This window comes from Triticum aestivum, chromosome 3B, assembly GCF_018294505.1.
Source record: "Triticum aestivum cultivar Chinese Spring chromosome 3B, IWGSC CS RefSeq v2.1, whole genome shotgun sequence".
Lineage (NCBI taxonomy): Eukaryota > Viridiplantae > Streptophyta > Magnoliopsida > Poales > Poaceae > Triticum > Triticum aestivum.
Window position 1 is genome coordinate 686,098,759 of NC_057801.1, and position 8,080 is coordinate 686,106,838.

An 8,080-nucleotide genomic window follows, 5' to 3' on the forward strand; every position below is an offset into this window, starting at 1 on the left:
ATCAAAGCATATGGTTTTATACAGATTTTTGGAAAGGCCTGTATTTACAAGAAAGTGAGTGGGAGCACTACAACATTTCTGATAAGTATATGTGAATGACATATTGTTAATCGGAAATAATGTAGAATTATTCTGCAAAGCATAAAGGAGTGTTTGAAATGAATTTTTCAAAGAAAGACCTCAGTGAAGCTGCTTACATATTAAGCATCAAGATCTATTGAGATAGATCAAGACGCTTGATAAGATTTTCAATGAGTACATACCTTGACAAGATTTTGAAATAGTTCAAAATGGAACAGTCAAAGAAAGAGTTCTTGCCTGTGTTGCAAGGTGTGAAATTGAGTAAGACTCAAAGCCCGACCACGGCAGAAGATAGAAAGAGAATGAAAAGTCATTCCCTATGCCTCAGTCATAGGTTCTATAAAGTATGCTATGTTGTGAACCATACCTATTGTATACCTTGCTCTGTGTTTGGCAAAGGAATACAATTTTAATCTAATAGTAGATCATTGGACAGTGGTCAAGAATATCCTTAGTGAGGACTAAGGAGATGTTTCTCGATTATGGAGGTGATAAAAGAGTTCGTCGTAAAGTGTTACATCGATGCAAGCTTTTACACCGATCCAGATGACTCTAAGTCTCAATCTGGATACATATTGAAAGTGGGAGCAATTAGCTAGAGTAGCTCCATGCAAAGCATTGAAGACATAGAATATTTGCAAAATACATACGGCTCTGAATGTGACAGACCCGTTGACTAAACTTCTCTCACGAGCAAAACATGATCATACCTTAGTACTCTTTGGGTGTTAATCACATAGCGATGTGAACTAGATTATTGACTCTAGTAAACCCTTTGGGTGTTAATCACATGACGATGTGAACTATGGGTATTAATCACATACAGATGTGAATATTGGTGTTGAATCACATGATGATGTGAACTAGATTATTGACTCTAGTGCAAGTGGGAGACTGAAGGAAATATGCCCTAGAGGCAATAATAAAGTTATTATTTATTTCCTTATATCATGATAAATGTTTATTATTCATGCTAGAATTGTATTAACCGGAAACATAATACATGTGTGAATACATAGACAAACATAGTGTCACTAGTATGCCTCTACTTGACTAGCTCGTTTATCAAAGATGGTTATGTTTCCTAGCCATGGACAAAAGAGTTGTCATTTGATTAACGAGATCACATCATTAGGAGAATGATGTGATTGACATGACCCATTCCGTTAGCCTAGCACTTGATCGTTTAGTATGTTGCTATTGCTTTCTTCATGACTTATACATGTTCCTGTAACTATGAGATTATGCAACTCCCGTTTACCGGAGGAACACTTTGTGTGCTACCAAACGTCACAACATAACTGGGTGATTATAAAGGAGCTCTACAGGTGTCTCCAAAGGTACATGTTGGGTTGGCGTATTTCGAGATTAGGTTTTGTCACTCCGATTGTCGGAGAGGTATCTCTGGGCCCTCTCGGTAATACACATCACTATAAGCTTTGCAAGCAATGTAGCTAATGAGTTAGTTACGGAATGATGCATTACGTAACGAGTAAAGAGACTTGCCGGTAACGAGATTGAACTAGGTATTGGATACCGACGATCAAATCTCGGGCAAGTAACATGCCGATGACAAAGGGAACAACGTACGTTGTTATGCGGTTTGACCGATAAAGATCTTCGTAGAATATGTGGGAGCCAATATGAGCATCCAGGTTCCGCTATTGGTTATTGACCGAGAATAGTTCTAGGTCATGTCTACATAGTTCTCGAACCCATAGGGTCCGCACGCTTAACGTTATGATGACAATTTTATTATGAGTTTATATGTTTTGATGTACCGAAGGTTGTTCGGAGTCCCGGATGTGATCTCGGACATGACGACGAGTCTCGAAATGGTCGAGACATAAAGATTGATATATTGGAAGCCTATATTTGGATATCGGAATCGTTCCGGGAGAAACCGGGATTTTTCCGGAGTACCGGGGGGTTACCGGAACCCCCCCCCCCTCCGGGGGTTATTGGGCCTACATGGGCCATGAGGGAAAAGAGGAGGGCAGGCCGCGCGCCCCCTCCCCCCCTAGTCCAAATAGGACAAGGAAGGGGGGCGGCGCCCCCCTTTCCTCTTTCCCCTCCGCCCTTTCCTTCTCCACCAAGGCAAGAGGGGGGAGTCCTACTCCCGGTGCACCCCTAGGGGGCCGGCCGCACCTCCCCCCTCCCTCCTTTATATACGGGGGCAGGGGGCACCTCTAGACACACAAGTTGATCTTCGTGATCGTTCCTTAGCCGTGTGCGGTGCCCCCCTCCACCATATTCCACCTCGGTCATATCGTTGCGGTGTTTAGGCGAAGCCCTGCATTGGTAGAACATCATCATCGTCACCACGCCGTCGTGCTGACGGAACTCATCCCCGACACCCTGCTGGATCGAAGTCCGGGGATCGTCATCGAGCTGAATGTGTGCTGAACTCGGAGGTGTCGTACGTTCGGTGCTTGGATCGGTCGGATCGTGAAGACGTACGACTACATCAACCACGTTGTCATAACTCTTCCGCTTACGATCTACGAGGGTACGTGGACAACACTCTCCCCTCTCGTTGCTATGCATCACCATGATCTTGCGTGTGCGTAGGAAATTTTTTGAAATTACTATGTTCCCCAACAGTCTGGAGACCTGACCCTGCATAAGAGATTAGTTCTTTTTCTTCACCACCCACATCTGAAGGGGTGCCAAAGAATTCATCACTCTGCGAGCACCATATGAGAAAGGTGGCATAGAAGCCAGTCCGCTTCGTTTCACATAAGAGGGGTTAGGGTAAGCATATGAGTAAGCAGAGAAATTCTTCGAGGACTTATGAACATAATGATTTGAAGAATAATGCTCATATTCATAGCCCTTAATTCTACCCTGCAAAATAGAAGGGTTAGCACGATGATGATCATATGAGGACTTTGATCCTTTTGAGGAATTTGATCCACGTGAGGAATTTGGTCCACTTGAGGACTTGGATCCATATGAAGAATTTGGTTCATATGAAGAAGTTGATCTCGGGTTCCTATTCTTCACAGGTGGTGTCATGAGGACATTCACCTGAAGACTTTCAAGGCAACTTTTGGGAACCCATATTTTCTTCATAGGGGAACCGTTCCCGCAGTTAGTGCCAACATATCTAGCAAATACTTCACCATTCTCATTTTTGAATAGTTTATAGTTAGAGTCAAATGACTCGTCAGAAGAATGAGGAGATTCACATGTAAAGCCAGATAAGTTGGATGGATCAACTGTAGGTCCCTTTGCAGCAACCCATGAGGTTTTGGGATACTGCTCGGGCTTCCAATATGTTCCATCAGTATTGAGTTTCCTCTCAAAGGCAATACCCTCTTTCCTAGGGTTTCTGTTGAGGATCTGCTTTTTAAGCACATCACAAAGAATCTGATGCCCTTTGAGGCTTTTGTACATGCCTGTCATGTACAATTCCTTCCGCCCTGCATCATTAGTAGTACTAGCAATGTCCTCAGATGAGGAATTAGTGATAGTAGAGACAGGTGAAGAATTTGTAACATCTGAAGCATTTGAACATTCAGGTGAAGAATTAGCAGATTCACATTCTATGCACTTCAGACATGGAGGAACAAATTCTTCCTGAGTAGCGCTGATTTGTTAAGAAAGTAATGAATCGCGCTCCTTCTGAAGATCTTCATAACTCCCTCTTAGCTTCTCAAGATCTTGCTTTCTTTGAAGAAATTCATAAGAAAGCTTCTCATGATCAGATAAAAGAGTGTTATGGCGACTTTGAAGGTTGTCAAACTTAGACTAAAGTCTCTGAAGATTTTCAGTTAACTCTTTAGTGTGGTCCATTTCATCACCCAACATATCATCACTTTTGTCTAGCATGTTTTGAAGCTTTTCAATAGCCTTTTGTTGTTTCACAGCAATCTTAGCAAGTTTAAAGTAGCTGGGCTTAAGATTTTCATCAGATTCATCCTCACTTGATTCAGAGGAGGGGTATTTAGTTACCTTGGCACCCTTTCCCATGAAGCAATAGGTGGGAGCGTAGTCATCGTTGCCTTCATCAACATTGCTGGTGTTGCCATTTTCTCCAGAGTTGAAGATAGACTTGCTGACAAATGTGGTAGCAAGAGCTAGACTTGCCGCACCAGACTTAGACTCCTCGGATGCCTCCTCTTCCTCATGATCCTCAGATTCAACCTCAGAATCCATTTCCTTGCCAATGAATGCCCGAGCCTTCTTGGATCTGCTCTTCTTGTGAGATGAAGACTTCGAGTATTTTTATGATGAAGACTTTGAAGATTTCTTCTTCTTCTTGGCATCATCAGAACTGTAATCCTTGTATTTCTTCTTCTTTAATTCCTTGTCCCACTGAGGACAATCTTGAATGTAGTGACCAGGTTTCTTGCATTTGTGGCATAGCCTTTTCTTGTAGTCACTAGATGAGGAATCGTTGCTCCTTGAGGATTTTCCAAAGCGACCACGTCTTGAGAACTTTTGAAATTTCTTCACGGGGAGTGCTAGTTCCTGGCTCAGTTCTTCAGGATCACCAAGGCTGCTGGTAGAGTCTTCTTCCTCAGACTCAGAGACTGCCTTGGCCTTCAGAGCACGTGGTTTGCCATAGCTTGAACCATAGAGATCTCTCTTCTCAGCAAGCTGGAACTCATGAGTGTTTAGCCTCTCGAGGATATCAGCGGGATCAAGTGACTTGTAATTAGCACGCTCTTGAATCATCAGTGCCAGAGTGTCAAATGAAGAATCGAGTGATCTCAGCAATTTCTTCACCACCTCATGGTCGTTGATGTCAGTGGCGCCAAGCGCTTGAAGCTCATTAGAGATATCAGTGAGGCGATCGAAGGTTTGCTGAACATTTTCATTGTCGAGTCTTTTGAAGCGGTTGAAGAGATTGCGAAGAACGTCAACACGAGAGTCACGTTGAGTTGAGACTCCTTCGTTTACTTTGGAGAGCCTAACCCAGATAAGCTTAGCAGTTTCCAAAGCATTCACTCTACCATACTGCCCTTTACTTAGATGGCCACATATGATATTCTTCGCTTGAGAATCGAGTTGCTTGAATCTCTTCACATCAGCAGCATTCAGGTAAGGTGTGACTGAGGGAACACCATTTTCCACAACATACCAGAGATCGTTGTCAATTGCCTCAAGATGCATTCGCATCTTATTCTTCCAGTAGGGGTAGTCCGTGCCATCGAAGGTAGGACACCCAGCAGAGACCTTGATCATACCTGCGGTCGACATAACTAGAACTCTAGGTGGTTAAACCAAAATCACACAGAACAAGGGAGTACCTTGCTCTGATACCAATTGAAAGTGCGTTATATCGACTAGAGGGGGGTGAATAGGCGATTTTTAAGAATTCTTCACTAAGGAATTTGCTGGTGAGGAAATTCCTAAATGAAGAACTACTTGCAGTGGAATAAGTACTCAGAAAGGAACATAACAGAACACAAGCATAGTCATCATGATGAAATGAAGACAAGCACAGAGTACAGAAAGCGTAAACACAGGATAACACAAGGAAGAAGACGGACAGACTGAAGAAATAGAACTGAGGAAATTGAGAAAGTCTTCAGTCAATGTCTTCAAATAGATATGAACAGGCACACAACAACATACAAGAGGAAATGAAAGAGTTGAGGAGATAGAACCAGTTAGCTCGGTGAAGACAATGATATGGTAAACCAGTTCCAACTGCTGTCTCAGTTGTACATCTGGTTGGAGTGGCTGAGTATTTAAACTCGAGGACACCCAGTCATGGACACACAATCCTCACCGTATTCTCCTTGAGCTAAGGTCACACAGACCTCGCCCAATCACTCGTGGTAAGTCTTCAGGTGACTTCCGAACCTTCACAAACTCGGTCACTCGGCAATCCACAAATCCTCTTGGATGCTCTAGACCTTGACGCCTAACCGTCTGGAAGAAGCACAGTTTTCAAAGGAAAAAAGCGTCGGATCCATGCAGGATCAATCTCTTCAGTGATGCTCAATCACTTTGGGGTTTTGAAGGTTTGGGTTTGGGATTTCCTCACTTGATGATTTTCACTCAAAGTCCTCGGAGGATGGGTTGCTCTCAAATGACAAGTGTCAGTTTCTCTCGGAGCAGCCGACCAACTAGTGGTTGTAGGGGGCGGCTATTTATAGCCGGGGAGCAGGCCGACATGATAAGACATAAATGCCCTTGTCTGATATGACCATTAGGTGGGTAGATATTTTGGGACAGCTGGCGCGTAGCACAGCAACAGTCGGAATATTTGAGGTTCGAATTCCTCAGGGCTATCATGTTCCTCATTGTGTAGGCAATTCACACTTGTGAATTCCTAACTCTTCAGTCAGAACAAATTCCTTAGAGACCAGAAGAACTTCGTCTGTGTCACTAAAGAATATGACTGAACTGTGCGAGATTTCCAATGGCTTCACTCGAAAGGATTGGTAGGTGTAGGATTTTGAGTTGAGCATCACATGGAAATTTTTCCTTAGTATTTCCTCGACCCCCTTTAACAGTACAGTGTTTCCTATGACTCAAGAAGAAGAAAATGAAACTACGAAAACAAAAGTCTTCACGCTTCATGTTCCTCGAATGATTACCAAGTCTTCAAGGTCACACCAATTTCTTCACTTTCAAAGTCTTCAGGAAGTCTTCAGAAATCCAAAGTCTTCAGTTGAAGAACTTCATTTTTAGGGGTCGACATTCTCTGTAAATATCAAACTCCTCATAGAGTTATAGACATGTGTACACTCACAAACGCATCAGTCCCTTAACCTATAAGTCTTCAATACACCAAAATCACTAAGGGGCACTATATGCACTTACAATCTCCCCCTTTTTGGTGATTGATGACAATTAAGGTTAAGTTTTCAACGGGGATAAACATGTGAAGTGTAAATACTGATATTGAGGAATTTGATTGCAAGATATAGAAGAACTCCCCCTGAAGATGTGCATAGTGAGGAATTTGCTTTTGAAGCAATGCACACTTGAACAGTATAATCATGGAGATCTCCCCCTATATCTTGTAATTCATACACGCATTTGATATATAATATGAAGAATTTGAACTTCCCCTCGTAATACTCCTACTCCTGCCTGCTTCCATGCCCTGGCCTCGTCTCCAATGCCCTTGAACACCGTGAGTGTGGAAGGCGTTGCTCCATCGAAGACTGAGGGAGTCTTGGATAAGGGGGTATCCGGACAGCCAGACTATATACTTTGGTCGGACTGTTGGACTATGAAGATACAAGATTGAAGACTTCGTCCCGTGTCCGGATGGGACTCTCCTTTGCGTGGAAGGAAAGCTTGGCGATTCGGATGATAGATCTCCTTCTCTGTAACCGACTCTGTGTAACCCTAGCCCCCTCCGGTGTCTATATAAACCGGAGGGTTTAGTCCGTAGGACACAACAACAATCATACCATAGGCTAGCTTCTAGGGTTTAGCCTCGATGATCTCCTGGTAGATCAACTCTTGTAATACTCATATCATCAAGATCAGTCAAGCAGGAAGTAGGGTATTACCTCCATCGAGAGGGCCCGAACCTGGGTAAACATCGTGTCCCCAGCCTCCTGTTACCATTAGCCTTAGACGCACAGTTCGGGACCCCCTACCCGAGATCCGCCGGTTTTGACACCGACATTGGTGCTTTCATTGAGAGTTTCTCCGTGTCGTCGCTGTAAGGCTTGATGGCTTTTCCAACCTTCAACAACACCGTCCAGGGCGAGACTTTTCTCCCGGGACAAATCTTCGTGTTCGGCGGTTTCGCACTGCGGGCCAACTCGCTTGGTCATCTGGAGCAGATCGACAGCTATGCCCCTGGCCATCATGTCAGGTTCGAGAACCTAAACTACATTGCCGACATCCGCGGAGACTTGATCTTCGACGGATTAGAGCCCACGCCAGGAGCGCCGAACGATCGCCACGCGCATGACTCAGATCTGTCATCGGACAGTATTTGGGATATCGCGCCTGCCATGGCTCCGGACTTTGATCCAGAGAAGATCGTGCCATCCGAGGATGGGTGGGTGGACCCCTC